This window comes from Aegilops tauschii, chromosome 7 (assembly GCF_002575655.3).
Source record: "Aegilops tauschii subsp. strangulata cultivar AL8/78 chromosome 7, Aet v6.0, whole genome shotgun sequence".
In the NCBI taxonomy this organism is placed as follows: Eukaryota; Viridiplantae; Streptophyta; class Magnoliopsida; order Poales; family Poaceae; genus Aegilops; species Aegilops tauschii.
This window is the reverse complement of record NC_053041.3, coordinates 49,535,133-49,555,182: the sequence shown is the minus strand read 5'-3', so window position 1 is coordinate 49,555,182 and position 20,050 is coordinate 49,535,133.

Sequence of the window (20,050 nt, the reverse complement as noted above, 5' to 3'; positions counted from 1 at the left end):
TGGCTTTGGCGTTGCCGATCAAGAGGGTACAGACAGCTATGTTCTCTTTGGTTCGAATACGACCTATGTTTGAACAGGAAGCCCCCAAATGACCTTGAGAGTTGTTTAACGACGCTGATTTGAATACGATCCACGTCGGTTCCCAAAAGGGGTTGAGCTATGATTCGAATACGATCAAGAAGCCCCCTAGTGAGCTCGGCAGTGTGCCGATCAAGAGGGTACCGACAGCTATGTTCTCTTTGGTTTGAATATGACCTATGTTTGAACAGGAAGCCCCCTAGTGATCATGAGAATATTTAACGACTCTGATTCGAATACAATCAGGGTCACACCAAAAGGGTTAAGCTAAATTCGAATACGATCAGCTCCCAATGGTCATTAAAGCAGGGTGCCTATGTTTGGGTTGTTCTTTGTAACAGACTCTTTTTGGTCCCTTTAATTTTTCCTGAGAACTCAAACTTTTGCGAGAGATAAATTCTTTTTGAACCGAAAAAACCAGATATTGAAAGTTTCAAAGCTTTGTGATAAACAGATTTACCTTGAACCGGATTTTGAACCAGATTTGAGAGCTTCAAAACTTTGTGGCAGATAAGTTTCCCTTGAACCGGATTTTAAACCGGAAATTTTAAGAGCTTCAGTGCTTTGTGGGAGATGTCAAGTCTCTTGAGCCGGATATAAACCGGAATCCTTCTTTTTAAGCCAGAAATTTTCTGACGGCCTTTAAACTTTTCACCAATATGGCGGTAGCCTCCGGGACCGAGTTATTTTTCCCTCCAATGACCCGGAGTTCTTGAATGCATTGAAATCGACCAATGATGCCGAGTCATATCATTGTAGCCCCCGAGTCTCAAGACGACTCGAGGAGTTGGCTTTGAGATTCTCCATATTGACCATAGCATAAGGTGTATATCATTGGTGTTGATAGCGCGATGTGAATCCACAGAAGGTTGAAGTGACTGCGGCGGGTTATAAATGATCCCGTATGAGCCATGTCAGCAACTCGGCCAATGGTTCCTTCCAACCGGCTATTTGATGTTAACCAAACCGTAGTGGCGGTGACTTGTGCACCTACCCATTGAGCCATCCAGTGCAGACGGCGGCTGATAATACATGATAATTCGCCTCCAATTTGTTGGAAGAAAACCGAGCTTCCCAAGCAGTGACTCGCTCATATTCAATAAACAGCTCATGCATACAGGTGCGGCCCAGTGTGTTTATATAGACCAACCCGCGAGAGACGGATTGTAAAGACGACCGTTGCATCAGAGGCGGCTCAGACAGATGAGCCAGCCGTGGTGTTGTAAGCCGGTCCGGACGGGCGAATCGATCGCCGGCGCGGTAAGCCGCGCGGATGGGCGAGTCAACCACGTTGTGTTGATGTAGTGAACAATTGTCCTGCATCAACAATATTGCAAACCAAGGCAAAGATAAACTGCTCTTTGACAAAAATAATATGTGCCAATAAAATAGACCTTGGATGGATAGCACCTGATTCGTTTTAGCCGGAAATAACCCGCCACGAAGTTGATGATCACTAGGTGAAACTGAAATCACTCACGGGTGAGTCGGCCGCGGGAGCAGACAGATGAGTCGGCCCGGCGTTGTAAGCCGGTGCGGACGAGCAAGTTGTCCTCCGCATTGTAAACCGGCGCGGACGTGTGAACTGGCCGCGAGGGCGGACGGGCGAGCCATCCGTGGTGTTGTAAGGCGGTGCGGACGGGTGAGTCGGCCGACGCGCTGATGTAAACCGGACCGCGATACGCATATCCGTGAAGCTGCGCGGCACAGCCGAACGTGCCTCCGCGGTATAATACCACCCCTTTTTCTTTTAGTAGCCGTCCTGCATAAAAATATTACAGGCCATAGTAACTGATGTCGGATGAATTAACATGTACTGATAAAATACATTGGAAAAATAACACCTGGTATTTTTTGCCGGATGAACACGGACGCTGGCGCTGGATAATGCACAGTGCTGCTTTTGTTTTTGACAAAAGAATTGATTGGTTCTCTTGTCTTCAAGTTCCTGAGGTCTCCACGTGACCTTCCCCCTTTCTTTTTAAACAAGTCCAGAACAATGCACACACTCGGGGGTTGACGGACCAATGGATGGACCACTCGGGGGTTGACCCTTGCCCGCACACGCGTTTGTTGATTGATCGGATTCAACGGATCACTTTGCATCGGCGGCGCACAGCAGAACTCCAAACCCTTGCGTCGGCGGCTTATTCGCTACGGGCGACTCACGGCCGCGGGCGTGAGCTTGCGCGAGGGCGGCTCAAAGTGGAGACGACCCGACAATCCGGTGAGGTGAGTTGACGAAACGGTGGCCCGGGGTGCGGCCGTCGATCGCAGCAGAACAGTAGCGGGAGGCAAGGCCGCGTGTGAGGACGCGCGCCCGGGGAGGCTGGACTCGTACCCAGTGACAGATAGCAGCGGCGGCAATCGAAGACAGGGCCACTTCGGCGAGAGGGAAAACAAAACCGGGGCGGTCCGACAGCGCGCCAGTACGAGGTCGAGTCGGAGCTGAGGAGCAGTGGGGCCGGCTTTGCATGGCAACGATGCACGTCCGAGGAATCTCACGCCCGTTAACTTTCTCCAACGAGCCGTCGTTGACGTATGGTGCTGGTGATTGGACCTGTTGCCAGCTTGACCCGGTGTTGCAATCCTTGTCCAAACATGCATGCTCACGTGAAGCAGGGCAGGTTGCCTCCTCAAAATCACTTTATGCAATCCGTAACAACGTATAGTCTTGCCTTCAAGCAACAGTAGCATAATTGTTTATTGGAAGTAGTACTACTCCGAGCAACAGTAGCAATAGTCTTTGGCAGATCAATTTATGAAAGCACCTCGTATTTTGACTCTTGCCCACACGCGCCTGTCGACGTAGATTGATCTGACGTGGTGTACAGCAGCTGGAGCACAATTCCTGTCGGCCTCAAAAAATTGATCTTCTATCCGGATTTGACGGATGGCGTTTCATCGGCGATACGCACAGGAACGCCAAACCCTAAATTCCCTTGAACTCAAAACTCATACTGGACAGTTGCAAACTTCTCGATCCCTGGGAGCGAACCCTCCAAGAACTCAACACCACCGTGCGCGAGCCCCACGGTGGGCGCCAACTGTCGTGGAATTGTCACGGCAGATGTCCTTAGTGTCAGGACTTAGTCGCAACGCCAGCGCATCTATGTGGTAGCTTGAGAAGGGTTGGGCGGAATCGAGAGATGCAACACAAGACAAGGATTTAGACAGCTTCGGGCCCCGGGAAACATCATCCGGTAATAGCCCTACATGCTGTTTGTGGCTAGGTCTTATTATGCTCATGAGGGAGTCGCCGGTAAGCCGGCTCTTTGTGTCTAGCCCTAGATATTGTTTCTTGTTTCTTGTCCCTCTTGGGGAGCCCTGCCCCTCCTTATATAAGTTAGAGGGGCGGGTTACATGTGGAGTCCTAGTAGGACTAGGACTAGTCTATCTTTTCTTACAAGTTGAATACAAGTCCGGGTCTTGCTTCCTCGTAAAGGAATATTCGTCATCCCTTTCTTCTTAATGCGGCCCACCATCACATGAACCGGCCTTCTGGGCCTTGGGCCTTGTCATCCATCTAACCCGCCGTTGGGGTTATCAGGAAGTCACCAAATACTCGCCGGGTCTCTGTGAACCGCCAAGTCCGGCCGGGTCATACTTCCGGCCGGGTCATACCGCGTTGTATATCCCCGACACTACCCCTATTAAAGGAATCAACTTTTGTCCTCATTAACACTTGAAGATGAACATCCAAGCCTCCGGTGGACTTCATGTGGGTAGAGCCGAGTGGGGTGAATATCGTGTCGTGTTAAGTAGCCTGGATTTGGTGATGTTGGTTGGAAAGCAGAGCGGCCATGGTTCTGGAGTTTGTGGTCCTTAACTGGGACACATGAGCACCTTCGAGGCTAGCTTCTTGTCGCATGTTTGGGCATGAACTTGTGAGAACCTAAGAGCGATCAAGCTCAACTTCTTGCTGCTTGGACTTGAGACAAACAAAACCAAACCATAAATTTGATTATAAAATATTTTGAAAATATTCATAATTATATGTTGCTTATTCCTACTTTTTTGTTACAACCTGTTGGTTCTTTGTACTTGCATAAGAGGGACAAGCGAATCGGTACCTGTAATATGTCAAGTAGTAGACTAGTAGTACATTCGTCAAAAAAAAGAGAGCCAAATTAGATAAATTGGTCAATCAACATTGCATCCGGAACCAACCAACTCGATGTATATACCTTGAATTACTAGTCAAATATTAGGACATCCATGTAAGAATAAAGGTCCATGGGTAGCTTGTCTTCATCCCTAGAGCGACTCCGTAAAAAATGTAGAAGAGATTGCACATGAAGTGAACAAAATCAGGTAATCTACCTTGCTATCGCCAACTAGTCAACCCAATGGGTAGCTACATTACTACTCATGAGAGCAGAAAAGATGATGCATGGAGATGTAGTACTGGTGTTGATCTATTAGATATAACTAGCTTAACCCGCGCGGCGACACGCCGTGCCTGACGATCAGTCGCGACTATATGTGGACTATGGTCTAATTAAGCAACAGAGTAATAAACAAACATTCACTATCAATTAAAGGAAGGGATTCCTGCAAAAAAAATTAAAGGAAGGGATAACAATACATAAAAAGGTTGAAGATGACAAAGAACTAGATTTACTACAACAATGCAAATCCATGGACACAAAGAGAACGACTAATATTTGCAGACCTCTAAGAAGAACCACTTATTGAAACCATATACAGTCCACTCTACATAATGGTTGTACATGGAGATACAAACACACCGTAATAAGAAGCCACAAATAGCTTTCGCTGGATTAGATCATCCTGGTATAACCTTCTGCAGGATTAGTGCCGGTAATAAAATGATACAGAGCTTTTTCAAATTCTTGGACTCGGCGGACAGGTGGATACGCTCCTGTGCATGTGATGATAGGATCCTTGCTATGCGGACGTTGAGGATACAGATGGAGTGGCAACACATCGGAAAAATTGTTGCATATCTTTGCCAAAATCCTTGTTTGCCTTGTGAACTCATTTTGCTGTGTAGCTACCTGCTGACGGGCCATGTTAAATTGTCATTCCTTTGTTTGCGCATTTTCTTTTGACATAAATAGTCTTTCCTTTGTGACTTAGAGGGCATAATAGTTATGGTCACTGATAGAAATATTGTAATTTGCACAAATACATTCCAAAGCCACTTGGGCAGCTTTCTCTTTGGCTTCATCCTCCATGTTAGCTGGCTCTCCTTTGAACGTGATTGAAAATTATCCGCGGCTGTCTTTTTCTCATGGGAGGCCTATCAATACGGATGCTTGCACCATGCCCCTGTGAAGATACCAGACTATAGCCTTGTATTTCTATGAGGTTTTGACAATTGGACGTCTTGAAAGATATACTATGAGGTTTTCCTGATGCATATAAAAATATTAGGCACAACTTCTCATTTAGTTGCAAAAGAGGAAAGAACATAAAATATTGGATAAGAGTAAGGGCTTACCGAATTGCTTGCTTTGCCACGGTTGGAATGGGGCCGATCTTCTAAGGAACTTAGCGCTGGGTGCTTGACCTTCTTCTTAACTTGCTTTCCCACAGAGGATGCTCTCTCAGAACGGTAAGCTCCGTCCATTGTATTGTGTTTAACTGTGTGTGAACTATGACTTTCCTTGGTAGCCTATGAACGGTTATATAGTGTATACAAAAGTAGATGAGCCATCGTTCTACATCTTTCAGCTCGCGAAATGGCACACATTTCTTGTACAGTATTTCTTTGCGTGACAGGCTAGGTTCCACGTGGGAGTTAGAGGGAAAATGGGCAATCATCCGGCCATGTTATGTATAGGCAGAAGATAGTTACTACCCTGCTTTGCATGAAGCCGTAGCCTAAATACAAATCCCAAATAGATGCATACCGTGTCAATGGGGGCAACATTGGAGGAGGAGCTCAAAGAAGCTTTCGTATCCTTCTTCTTTGATTGTTTCCCTGATAGGAAACTCTTGGCGGAACGGTTGCTACTCATGGCTGTTGGTTTTGCTCTTCGCTGCTTGAAGCGAATGAATGCTGCGAAGGGCACCATGTGAATATATAGCAGGTAGAAAGGGTGATGACTCACCGCATTGCTAATGTAAGCGTGGCAAGTGGCAGTCACTGCATGAATGAAGTTGCTGTAAGTTTGCCAAGCGGCATGCAGTATCTGCGGTTGACTACTTAGGCGGCACGTTGCTTGTTGCGTGGCGTGAAGTGAGACAGCCAGTAGGGCTGATTGATCCAGTTGGTGTTTCACCAGTCGACTGCATGCACAAGTGTACGTACTAAGCTTGCAGAAACATGCACGTACAAAATTATGTGGTGAACATGCATGCAGTATTGTACGTAAATTTCAGTAGTGCATGCATTTATCATGTCTCTTTTTCTTTATTCATTAAACCTTGAACGGTCGTGCAAAGTAGAGTCCGATGTGAACAATGCATGGTCGTCCTATTTGGATAGTCTGAAGAGTATCCCTTTTTATCTTCTTGGCTGTCAAGCTTTAATCATGTTTCCAGATGCTTATGGAAGAGAGGGGACACACGCTGCAGTCGGCCACAGGGGGGAGGCCACCGCACTTCTTCAGTATAAGATTTGCTTAGTTAACCATGTCCTGGTGGACGGGGTCGCCGCCGGGGATTGCCGGCGTTGCCCTTTCCGGCGGGAGGAGGCGGGTGGGCGGCCGGTTCTGGGCGCTAGCCGAGGAAGGCGCCGGGGACTCGGACGAGGACGACGGCGACCCGTCGGCGTTCCGTCTCCCTCTCCTTCCGACGTCATTTGCGAGGCCTTTCGACTTGGGTACCCGGAGGACGAGGTGGCTATGCTCGTAGATCGGGCAATCCCCTCCGATGATCCGGCGAGGATGGGACTAAGGGCGGAGGATCAGATCGAGGTCGTCAGGCGGGTAGTTCACCGGCGTACGGCGACGACGGCAATCCGACCTTGGAAGGGTCCTCTACCTAAGGTTAGTCTTCCAAAACCTACTTTGTCCGATTTCTTCACCGAGGATTCTTGGAAGTTCGTTAAGAGGAAGAAGAAGTGGCGGCCATCGGCGGCGCAGGCGCCGGCGCCGGCGGCCGCCAGTCACGCCGTGATCCGGGAGGCGCGGATCACGCGTTTGAATCGGTTGATTGGCCCAGATGGGCTGGCTGCGGCCGCGACGGGTGTGTGCGGGCCTGCGAGTGGGCCAGCGCCGTCGATGGCCCTCTGCGTCGCTGCTGTGACACAGATGGAGAGCGGGCCGCTTTCGGCTGGGTATGAGGCCCAGTCCGAAGAGATCGCTGTTGGGCCATCGCTTGTGGGAGTCTTGGACGAGACGGTTGGATACGTGCGAGAGGCATGCATCGAGTCGTCTATTCCATCTACTCCCGTCGCGCGCCGTAGGGTTCGTCATCGGGCTCCTCATCGTCTCGCAGATCGTGGTGGCCGCGCCCGGCGTATTCCTCCGTTGCCTCCCATGGCGGGTCAGGGGCCCCCGGGAAAGGGTTCGGCGGAGCCGGCCGGGGCTGCCCGTGCCGGAGTGGTGCCGCAGGTTGGTGCCGGTGGAGCTCACCGTGGAGTGCCGGCGGCGGCCCGGGGTGCTGTACCGGCTGGGGCTAATGCGCCCATCGGCCGCGGTGGTGGTGTTCCCGTCCGTCCGCCTGCTTCGGTTCCTGTTGTCGCGGGCAGGGGAGGGAGCAGCCGTCCGCCAAGTCCGGCGAGTCTGGCCGCCGCGAGTCGGGGCGGTGGCGATGGTGCCCGTCCGCCGCTTCAGCGCCCGGTGGTGCAGCCTGGTTCGTTACCGCATGCAGGGCGCGGTGGCGTGAGGCCCTCCCAGCCAGTCACTGCAGTTGCGGGGAGAGGTGCCCCTCCCCCAAGACCTCCGGTGCCGGCTTCCGTGGGGCGGGGGGTCGTGCCGGTTGCACCTCATGCCGCACCACCGCCACACTATGTCGCGAGACCGGCGCAAAAGCGTTCGGGCACATTGCAGCCAAGGACTGACGTGGGGGACGGTGGATCAAATGGGCCGCCCAGAGGACAGTGGGGGGATGATGGTGTTGATGCTTACGGGAAAGGCCAGCACCGTGGATCGTCGTCTACGGGTGGAGGACGCGGATACGCTTGGCAGAGTGATGGTTCTGCCGAAAGACCATTCCTGGGTCCGGCGGGCGGTTTTGTCGAAGGGGTTACTGGACCGAACAATCGGCAGAGAGGTGGATTCCGTGGCCATCGTGGTGGCCGTGGTGGTGGACGTGGTCGGGCTCGCAAGCCGCCCCCGCCACCGGTGGTGGATGACCATCAGGCTTCGGATATGGCTGTTGATCCAGTTCGGTCGACTGAGTTGCCTAGCCAGGCTCTGGATGTTGTGACGGCTCTAGCCAACGTGGAGGTTCCAGCTTCTGGAGTTGTTGCGGAGGTAGGGGACAGGGCTGAGTCTGAAAGGGCGGCCAAATGGGCGCGCAAGAAAGAAAAGATGCTATGCTATCGCTGTGGTGAGAAGGGCCACTTTATTGCTGAGTGCATGGCGGATCTATGTAACACATGTGGTAAGACTGCTCATATTACGGGGGATTGCCCGGTTTTGCGTGACCAGGCTCCTGCTCTCACGATGTATGGAGTGTACTGTGCTGAGCTCACGTTCTTTGAGTCTCCGGTGGCGAGGGAGACTCGAGTTGAGATTCAAAGTTTGACAACTGGACTTGTGAAAGCTACCTGCGAAGCGATTTCTGAGTCTCAAATTGTGCAGCGACTCCAGGAACTGGCTCCAGGTGATTTTCAGTGGGAGCTCGTCCAGATTGAGGACAATGTGTTTAGGGTTGATTTCCCTTCGGTGGAAGATTTGCAGAAGCTGCTGAGTTTTGGGTTGTGTAAGGTGCCGGGTACTAAGTGTATCCTAGAGTTTCACGAGTGGAAAAAGGTGGAACCTAAGGGCAAACCGCTCACTCAGGTATGGCTACGGTTTTCAGGGGTACCATCTGAGGCTCTGACAGATGCTCGTGTGGTGGCGAGCTTGGGTATGATGGTTGGTAAGACCGAGGATGTGGACATGGCTTTTACCCGCTCACATGGGGTGGCACGGCTCTTGGTGGGGGTTTTGGACATCGATTTTGTCCCAGATAGGGTCAACTGGTTTTATGGGGGAGAGGTGTTCCCTCTTGAGATCGAGTTTGAGGATTCCGAGCTGTTTGCCGAGGTGGCTTCAGATGATGCTATGGATATGCACGAGGGGGATGATGATGCCGGTGCTCGTGGGAACCCGCATGATGAGGCGGGTCGTGACAAGACCAAGGGGTCGAGTCAGGATGCTCAGTTGCCAGGTAATGGTCCTGGAGTGGAGTCTCCCTCGGATCCGGCGGTACCCATGACTACGTTGCGGTTTGGATCCTTCGAGCCAGCATCTGCTCCTCCCAGGCTCTGGAGCGACAGGGTGGAGTCTGATGATTGTTTTGAGTGTATGCTTCCGCCGTTGGAGCTTGACGTTGTGGCTAGTCCTACGGAGGATGGGTTGTTCGGGACGCCCGTGGGAGGGGTTCGGGAGGTGGAGCCTCAGGCGGGGCCGACCTCTCCTACCATCTCAGTGGTCTCGGGCCGGCAGGCGTCGACTGACTTGGTGGTTCGATTTGGGGAGGAGAGTCGGGGGCAGGCGGCCCCGGTCTCTCCTTCTCTCAGCCTGGCGCCGGTGACACCGGCGACGCCGGTGATGGTCGATTGTGGGGAGGGTTGCATGGGTCAGGCGGACCCAGCCTCCTCTCCTGTGGGGATGCCGATTCAGGCGGGGTCGGCCAGCGCTGGGGGAGGGAGCCCGAGGCAGGCGGCCTCGGCTCTTGCCTCCCCGGTTGGGGCGGTGCCACCCGAGCCTGCTGCTGCGCTAGGGGGGGGGGCCGAGGCAGGTGGCCCTGGCTCTCCCCTCTTCACCGGCGGTCAGGAGGACCGCCACTCCTTCGCCGACGGCTTTTCCCTCTGCGTCGGCAGGGGGGTGGGAGGAGGGCATGGGCAGGTGGCCCGCGCCTTCTCCTCTCCGTCTATCCCCGTGGACGTGGATCCCCCGGCGGGGTTTGGGAGCCCGCAGCCACCTCCTCCGGTCTCCTCGGTTGATCCTCTGAGGGACTCAGTGCGAGGCTTTACCAGGGAGGAGGTTGTTGCTTTTGGCGGGATCCCAGACCCTGCCTCGACGGGGAGACGGTTCAGTGAGAGAGTCCACGAGCTTCCGGAGGTGGATGATATGCAGCAGCGGTGCGCTATGAGGGCCGCCAAGCTTCAGGACGCTGCTATCTCTGCTGGTATGTCCGTAAACATATCTAACTCGTTATTGCATTTTTCTAATGAGGAGATTATAAATAATGCAAACCAATTGGGAGTTTCACTAGGGGAGTCATATAGTGAGGTTTCCAAGTCGGTGAATGACTTGTTAGATTTGGAGGCGGAGCGTGCCTTAGAAACTATTCGTAATATTGCCGCGGTTAAGCCAATGAATGACAATGAGATTGATGCATTAGGGGTTAGAGTGCTCGATACTATGTGTGTGGATCTAGCACCATCCAATCAGGAGTCTGAGGACGATGATATGCCCATAGAGAATGCAGTTTTTTGTTCCAATGAGCCCGGTTATGAGGATCGGGAGTCAGGACCTAGTAAACCCAAGCGTAAGTGGAAACGGAAAATTTATCCCGATTCTGCAGTTCGTCGGAGTGCTAGAATTCGGACTACTAAAAAATTTCATGATGAGTGATGAAAGGAATCTTTTGGAATAGCAGAGGTCTGAAAGACATGGCTAAAAGAAGGTTTCTTGCTGAGGCATCACTGGAGCATCGTTTAGATTTTATTGCTCTATCGGAAACTGGTAGAGACAACTTTGCGCCCCAGTTCCTTTCCTCTCTTGCGGGTGCTGTTGATTTTGATTGGCATTGCCTTCCTCCGCGAGGAAGATCGGGTGGTATCTTGCTGGGTGTGAGATGCGATTCGCTTGAAGTTCGGACTGTAGTGATGGGTGACTTCGCCGTTAAGTTTCGAGTCAGGTCTAAGGTTGATGGTTTCAACTGGGCGTTGGTGGCGGTTTATGGTGCCGCACAACCCGAACTTAAACCGGAATTTTTGGCGGATCTTGTTCGGATTTGTGGGTCCGAGCAGCTTCCTATCTTAGTTGGGGGTGACTTCAATATCATTAGGAGGAGAGAGGAGAAGAATAATGATAATTTTGACGGCAGATGGTCGTTCATGTTCAATACTATCATTGAAAGTTTGGATCTGAGAGAGATAGAACTTTCTGGTAGAAAGTATACCTGGGCTAACTCTCTACCCAACCCGACTTACGAAAAGCTTGATCGCGTTCTTGCGAGTGTGGAGTGGGAACAGAAGTTCCCGCTTGTGACGGTTCAAGCTCTTTCACGGGGTTTTTCCGATCACACACCCCTGTTCGTTGACTCAGGGGAGCCGAACCACGTGGGAAACAAAAACACCTTCTCTTTTGAGATGGCCTGGTTCGAACGCGAAGGATTCCTAGACCTGATCGCTAGGGAATGGGCGAAGGGTGTAGGCGGTAGAACTGCGGTCGAGCGTTGGCAAAATAAGATTAGGAGTTTGAGAAGCTTCTTACGGGGCTGGGCTAAGCACCTTAGTGGGGTATATAAGGTTGAGAAGGACAGGCTTCTCTCTCTTATACAGAATCTGGATGTTAAGGCTGAATCCATGATTTTGACGCCTGCTGAGCTCCAAGTTAAAACTGACGCAGAGAAGAGGTTAAAAGAACTTCTCCGTGAAGAAGAATTGAAGTGGGCTCTGCGGGCTAAGGTTCGCAAAGTGGTCCAAGGGGACGCGAATACTCAATTCTTTCATCTGATTGCTAATGGTAAGCACAGAAAGAAGAGAATATTCCAACTCGAGCAAGATGAGGGCACTATTTTAGGACAGGATAACCTAAAAACATATATAACCGAGTATTATAGGCAGTTGTTTGGCCCTCCGGAGGATAATTGTGTATCTCTCGAAGAGTCTAGAACTGAGGATGTGCCTCAACTCTCGGCAGCTGAAAATGATATTCTGGTTGCCCCATTTTCGGAGAAGGAGGTGTTTGATGCTATAGCACAGTTGAAAAATAATAAGGCTCCCGGACCAGATGGATTTCCGGCGGAGTTCTACAAAAAGTGCTGGCATATTATTAAGGGGGATTTGCTACCTATGTTTCATGATCTGTTCTCTGGACAACTTCAATTATTTCACTTGAACTTTGGCACTATCACACCGCTTCCGAAGAAGACGGATGCTGTGAGAATTGAGCAGTTCAGACCAATCTGCCTTCTCAATGTTAGTTTTAAATCTTCACCAAGGTCGGGACTAATAGGCTCACACAGATTGCGCATTCTGTGGTGCAGCACTCCCAAACCGCTTTCATGCCGGACCGCAACATCCTTGAAGGGGTGGTCGTTCTCCATGAAACACTCCATGAAATCCATTCCAAGAAGTTAGATGGTGTCATTTTCAAGGTGGATTTCGAGAAAGCGTACGATAAGGTTAAATGGCCCTTTCTCCAACAGGCATTGCGTATGAAAGGTTTTGATGCAGCCTGGCGACGCCAGGTTGAATCATTTACGCAAAAAGGGAGTGTGTGAATTAAAGTGAATGACGATATTGGTCATTACTTCCAGACACAAAAAGGCCTAAGACAAGAAGATCCGATGTCCCCTATCTTGTTTAACATTGTGGTTGACATGTTAGCTATCTTGATAGGAAGGGCTAAGGAGAATGGTCAAGTGGGTGCCTTGGTACCTCATCTGGTTGATGGAGGTGTATCCATCCTTCAGTACGCTGATGATACAATCATCTTTATGGAGCATGACCTGGCCAAGGCGAGAAATATGAAGCTGGTGTTATGCCTTTTCGAACAATTGACTGGGTTAAAGATTAACTTTCATAAGAGCGAGCTGTTCTGCTTTGGTAGAGCCAAAGACGAACAGGAAGCTTACCGGCAAATGTTTGGGTGCGATTTGGGGGATTTACCTTTCTCTTACCTAGGTATTCCAATCCACCATAGAAAGCTGACCAATAGAGAATGGAAGTGCATCGAAGACCGGTTCGAGAAGAAACTGAGTTGCTGGAAGGGCAAGCTCATGTCATATGGAGGCCGACTAATTTTGATTAATTCGGTGCTCACGAGTATGCCTATGTTTCTCTTATCGTTCTTTCAAGTCCCAGTTGGTGTTAGGAAAAGACTGGACTTTTATCGATCGCGTTTCTTTTGGCAAGGTGATGATCTTAAAAGAAAATACAGACTTGCAAAATGGGATATCATCTGTAGACCGAAAGACCAAGGGGGTCTTGGTATTGAGAATCTTGAAGTCAAGAACAGATGCCTTCTTAGCAAGTGGATGTGGAAGCTTTCTTTTGAGACTGAGGCCATGTGGGCCCAAATCCTTCGCAGCAAGTACCTACAGACAAAGTCCTTGTCTCAGGTCACTGTCAGGCCAACTGACTCGCCGTTCTGGAAAGGCCTGATGAAAGTCAAACAATCGTTGTTTAATAGGACAAAGGTTGTTATTGGTAACGGCGCTAGTACACGATTCTGGGAGGATACTTGGCTCGGTGAGACACCCTTGGCCATTCAATATCCGTCTTTATATCGTATTGTTCAACGACGTGAGGTGTTCGTTGCTACGGTGTTTCAATCCAACCCCCTTAATATTCAGTTCAGACGGTCGTTAGTGGGCAATCATTGGGAAGATTGGCTCCGTCTAGTTCGGAGACTAATGGATGTCCATCTTTCTCAACAACCCGATGAATTGCGCTGGAAACTGACTAGGTCTGGAGTTTTCACGGTTAAATCAATGTATATTGATGTGATTAATTCGAGCTCCATTCCTAAATCCAACCATGTTTGGGCTGTCAAAGTTCCTTTGAAAATAAAAGTGTTTATGTGGTTTGTCCATAAACAGGTTATTTTAACCAAGGATAACTTGATTAAGCGTAATTGGACAGGACCTACGAGGTGTAGCTTCTGTGATCGGGACGAGACGATCAAGCATCTCTTTTTTGATTGCCCGCTTGCCAGAGTACTTTGGAGGACGGTTCACATTGCTTTTAATATTACTCCACCGAATTCTGTCACCACGTTATTTGGGACATGGCTCACTGGGGTTGAGCCTGAATTAGCGAGACATATTCGTGTTGGAGTTTGCGCGTTGTTGTGGACTATCTGGACTTGCAGAAATGATTTGGTTTTTAACAGAATATCACGTATTCATTTTTTGCAGGTTATTTTCCGAGCCACGGCCATGATCCGTTCATGGTCACTACTCACTCCGATGGTGGCCAGGGAGCATTTGGTTACTGGATCTATCCGCTGGGAGATGGTAGCTCGGGATATCTTCAACCGGTTTGGATGGCGGTCCTGTAATAGGATAGGCAATTAGTTTACCTATCTATATTTAGCCAGCCGGATGTGGCATCTTTTCTTGGCTAGTCTGTGTGTCCAGCCTCTTTTGCTCTGTGTGAGCTGTCTTTTTATTACTTTTCTGTCGGAGACTTTCGAACCTTGTTGGAACCTTTTCTTTCGTTAATAAGATGGCCGTATGCATCACTCTGATGCAGAGGCCGGGGAAACCCCCCTTTTCGAATAAAAAACACGCTGCAGTCGGCAAGATATGTTTGTTTATAGCTACACAGGGGCAAGTTGGACATTTCTCCAGCTCCCTGTCGTCCCGCCTCCATGTGAACTGCAGGACAGCGCTCTACCCCCTCTAATCACCCACAAATGCACGTGTTAGTTTCTTATTGGTAGATTTTGGGCTGTAAAGAAAGTAAAAAAACAGATAAAAGAAACCTAGCTAGGTTTAGTATATTTAGAATTTAAAATTAACATGCCAGGCTCTTATTGGCCTGATTTAGGCTGTGAAAAAAAGTCAAAAAAATCTCAAACAAAAAATTAGTGAGAAATAGGGTGAAGCAAAATTGCATCGCACACCCATAATTGTACACGCCGATGGAGAGGACATTGAGAAAATTTGCATCCAAACGCTATGTGTCGTGGATTTGTCACGGCAGATGTCTTAGTGTGAGGACTTAGTCGTGAGGCCAACGCACCTATGTGGTAGCTTGAGAGGGGTTGATCGGGATGAGAGACGCGAGGCGGATTAACACACAAGACAAGGATTTAGACAGCTTCGGGCCCCGGGAAACATCATCCGGTAATAGCCCTACATGCTGTTTGTGGCTAGGTCTCATTATGCTCATCATGGAGTCGCCGCATAAACCGGCTCTCCTCTAATTGTGTCTAGCCTTTCAAGATTATCTCCCCTCTTCGGGTGCCATGCCCCTCCTTATATAAGTTGAAGGGGCGGGTTACATATAGAGTCCTAGCCGGATTAAGACTTAAACTATTCTGACTTCTCATCACAGGCTTCTCTTCATGGGCTTCTTAACGTCTTGGGCTTCTTAACGTCTCGGGCTTATTAACCCCAGGCAACTCTGTCTGTCGGGTTATAACTGTCTGCCAGGTCGTAACCATCTGCCGGGTTATAACTATTTGCCGGCTTACAACTGTCCGTCGGGTCAGAGAATATCTGCCGGCTTACAACTGTCCGCCGGGTTAAAGACTATCTGCCGGCTTACAACTGTCTGCCGGGTCAGAGGGTCACCAGGCTCTGTCGGGTCATCAGTGAGTCATCAGTCCTCGGGCGGTTTACCAATGAAATACCAAGTCCTAGCAGGGTCATAACTCCGGCCGGGTCATACCGCAGGGTATATCCCCGACATTAGCCCCTAATTTAATTTGGATTTATCCATGTTAAACTGATCCTGTAAAACAAACACAAGAACAAATTTGACAGAATTGTGCTCCGGGTTAAGAATTCTTATAAGCCGGCACCTGATCATCCTTAATTCCTTGTCATTTCCTTCTTCTAGAAAATCCGGGTCAATAGGCCAGCTTCATACTCAATTTACTGACGTTAGTTTCTCACAGAAATTTTGTGAAGAATAATTCATTTGACTCAGCTCGCAATGCTTAACAAAAATATTGGTCTTTGAAATACTCAATATTTTTGATAATCATCAAGCTTGAAAATATACCTCCCTTATATGCATATCACTTGTAGCCCCGAAGTCTTAAGAAGGGAGCGTAGTAACCGCTTAAGACTTGCTTCAATATAAATGTCGCAACCTTGAAGAAATCCGGGTTGTTCATCTCAGTCACTAGTCATAAACTCAATATTCCACATATGTAGCCCCCAAGTGCCGGATTGTCATGCTTGCTGCAACCTGGGACTTGTAATTGCCTTATGTTCATAAAAACTTCAACCAGTGTAGCCCCAAGGGCCGGGTTGTCATGCTTGCAGCAATCTGGGACTTTATATATACTTCATTGAAAATAACATCATATGATGCAACCCCCACCATGGGGATCGAACCCACGTCCATAAGGTTAAGAGCTTTGTGCTCTACCAAATGAGCAGTGGACCCTTCAATATAATGGATTAAAGCTTATGTACCTTGAGTTTTTGACAGGAGCAATTGGTAGCCCCCAAGGGCCGGCTCATCACTATGTGATGGGTCGGGTCTTCAATAAAGCAAGTTAAGAATGACCTTGCATTAGCCCCCAAGTGCCATGGTGCATGTTGGCAGTGACATGGGACTTGCATATTTGATGTACTCTCAATCAGAATAATGTAGCCCCCAAGTGCCGGGTCGTATGCCTGCAGAGAGTTGGAACTATTCATTCCATTGCAGAATAAATCATATCCATGGATAAAGAAATAATAGCCATTGCGCTGACGCGACTTTGGAAAATTCAATCATTCAATATCATAATGAAAATTCAGCCAAATTGGCTATTAAAGATTGGAATATATAATCCGGCGGCTCTTGGCCAATAGAGACTTAATGCGCATCCATTATCCTCGGGGATGCAACCCGGCGGGTTTATAACCTGGAAAATTGGCTCAATTGCCGGCTTACATCGCCTCATCCAGTGAGAGTAACAACCCAATGATTTATAAGCGCATAATCCCAATTACGCAATCCAAATGATACTGGCGACTTAAAGTCCGTAGCCAGGGCCGGTTTAGAAAAACCTCATATAATTATAACAAAATAAATATCATACCTGTGATATTTGTTAACACCGCCGACTCATCATATGCCGTGCAGTAAAGGTTACAACCCAAGTATTGAGAGCACAACGCCCTATTCAATTTGTTTATACCGCCGGCTTACAAAGCCAAAGGTAGTAAGGGGTAACATCCCAAAGCTTAGAGCCAGAACTCCAAGCATATAAGATCATCATACACTGGCGACTTATAGTCCAAAGCCAGGCCGGGTTAATAAACACCGGGTAATTTCATATATGAACCATAAGTCATCATAGCCTTCATCGGTTTTCAACCATGTATTAACATGTCACAAAAGATGAACCTCAAAAAATTTTCAAATATAAATCAAAAGATAAAAACAAGGCTTTTCATAGGCTGCCAGGCCTAAAAATCAAGTGCTTTCAAAGGGCCGCACAGCCGCTGAGTTAAACCTTTATGCAGACCTTAGAAGCCGGGCCTCACATGACCAGTCGTCGTTTTAACTTTGACAAGTTCAGGGTCTTAATAAGATTGACTGTCAAAAGTTCGGCGGGTCATTCCAAGATTACCTGGGCGGAGTGGCAGACTTAAAAAGGCAGGATAACCCGGGTTTTTAGGTGAATACACCTGGCTTCCAAGCCTATTACAAGGGTCATAAAAACTCTTGTCCGTTGAACAAAGAGCCTCCAAGTAATATTTCATTCCAGGCGTACAAGCCGGATCAATAGGGTAATCATAGCTATGCTCAATGAGCAAGAAGCCCCCAAGTATTTTGTAATCATGGCGTACAAGCCGGATCAAAAGGTTAGTCATAGCTATGCTCGATGAGCAGGAAGCCCCCAAGTGACCATAATAAGGTAAGCCCATGAGGCAGGATACCAATGTTTGAACCGCGCATCATGGCAGCAAGTTCTCTTTGGCAATATTTAATTATTATTTTTGAGAACTCAAACTTACGAGGGATGAATTCTTTTTGAACCGGATGTTGAGAGCTCAAAACATTTTGGGAGAGAAATTTCCCTTAAGCTGGAATCTTTTCTGATAACCCGGAATCCGTCTATCGAACCAGAACTTTTTGGATTGCCAGGCACTTTTTAAGCCGGAAATTGTCTGACAACCTTTTGCATTTTCAGCAATGTGGCAGTAGCCTCCGGGACCGGGTTATTTTCCCTCCAATGACCCGGGATTCTTGAATCTGCTAAAACTGGCAAGATTTGCTGAGTCATGTCATTGTAGCCCCCGAGTCTCAGGACGACTCGAGGAGTTGGCTTGAGATTCTTCATTCTTGCACATGGCATAAGCCGCCAGATAATTTGAACAGCGGAACACTGAAATTGATGTAAACCAGAAGCTTGAAGCGAGTGGATGATCCTTGCAATATTTGCTATATACTCCCGGTACGAGTCATTCAACAAACTCCGTGACATAACAGTCTCCTTTGCAGTAGACAACTTGTCATGCATTAAAGAATTTGCAAGCCAGAGTAATCGCTCTTTTAAAGAAATTAATATGTGGTAAAAAATATACTGGATGGATATCACCTGACTCGTCCGGACAACGGATGATCCATATATAGCGTCCGTAGATAACTTGGTTATGGTACGGCCCATCTATTGTCAACAGAAAACTACCTTTTCGCAGCCAGCCTTCTACCTTACCTTCAATCAGTCTTATCTGCTCTTCTGTGATAAAAGAGCACACGGGAGTAACCGGCGCGTTAATGCAACAGCTTACAGAGGTAGAGGCGGCTCGGCGAGGTGGAACGAGACACGGCAGAATTGGCGTGGGCGGGTCACGCGCCGGGTGAGGTAGCCCGCTGCAGATGCCAACGAGGGCGATGTAGACATCTTTTTTTTTACTCTGGCTCTATCCCACCGGGTCAACTCCTCCTCTCTCTCTTTTTTGTGGCGAGCGAAGGACGGGCTTAGAGAGCGCCAGCGAAAAGGGGGCGGCTCGCGGCAGATGGGTTGAGGCCGTAGCCGGCTTAACTGCGGCGGCTCAAGGCCGGCCGCGGCAGGGTCGGCCGTGAGACCCGTGCTGGAGCAGTGGCAGAACGGCGGCTGGCCCCGGTGGCTCAACGCCCGGCAGGGGCGACTTAGTACTACCACGGCGGCTCCAAGGGCAGCGGAGGCCGAGCCGGCGGGTCGGCGTAGCGCAGAGGTGGAACAATGTCGACCGCGGCGAGGGCGGTTCACAGCAGTGCGAGGCGCGGCGGCTCACAGGCCAGGGCGCAGGTCAGCTGCGGCAAAGGACCGGCTCAAGGCGCAGACCAAAAGCACTGTCCAGCCGCCGCCTGAGTACTCCTCCGAGTCGCAGCCTCTTCTTGTATTTACTTTTTTTTTTGTGCGTCAGACTCTGTCAAACTAGCAGCCAGATTTTCAACTTCTGAACAACTGCAAATTACTTCTTCGATGCTGAACGAATCGGAGACTCCAACTGACTTTTGGCGATTTTATAGATCAAGACTTGACATGCTAGAGAAACAGAATAGCAGAAGATGATGGTGTTCGGCGACTTAAAGGTGAGCCGACGATGCGACGAAGGCCGTCTATTTCCGGGTCATCTGATCGTGCAGGCCAGTCCATAGTTTGGTGGTTCTTTCAGACGGACCGGACCATGGCAGCTTGATGGAACCAGGGTGGGTCTCGGCGGCAACCAGGCAGCTCGCTGTTGACAAGGCAAATCATGGCAGCGGCCGGCCGACTCGGCGCAGAGGTCGGCGGCTCGCGGCTCAACACGCAGCTAACCCGAGGCGGTGGCCTTCCCGGTGACTTGGAGACAGTGGGATCACTGCAGTTTATTATTATTACTAGCTAAATGTGCGTGCGTTGCTACGGGCTTTTCAAAATTTACATACAAATGCATTATTTTGAAAGAACTATAATGATGTTGATATCCATAAAGATAAAACAAATGAATACATCATTCTAGATCTCTCCAA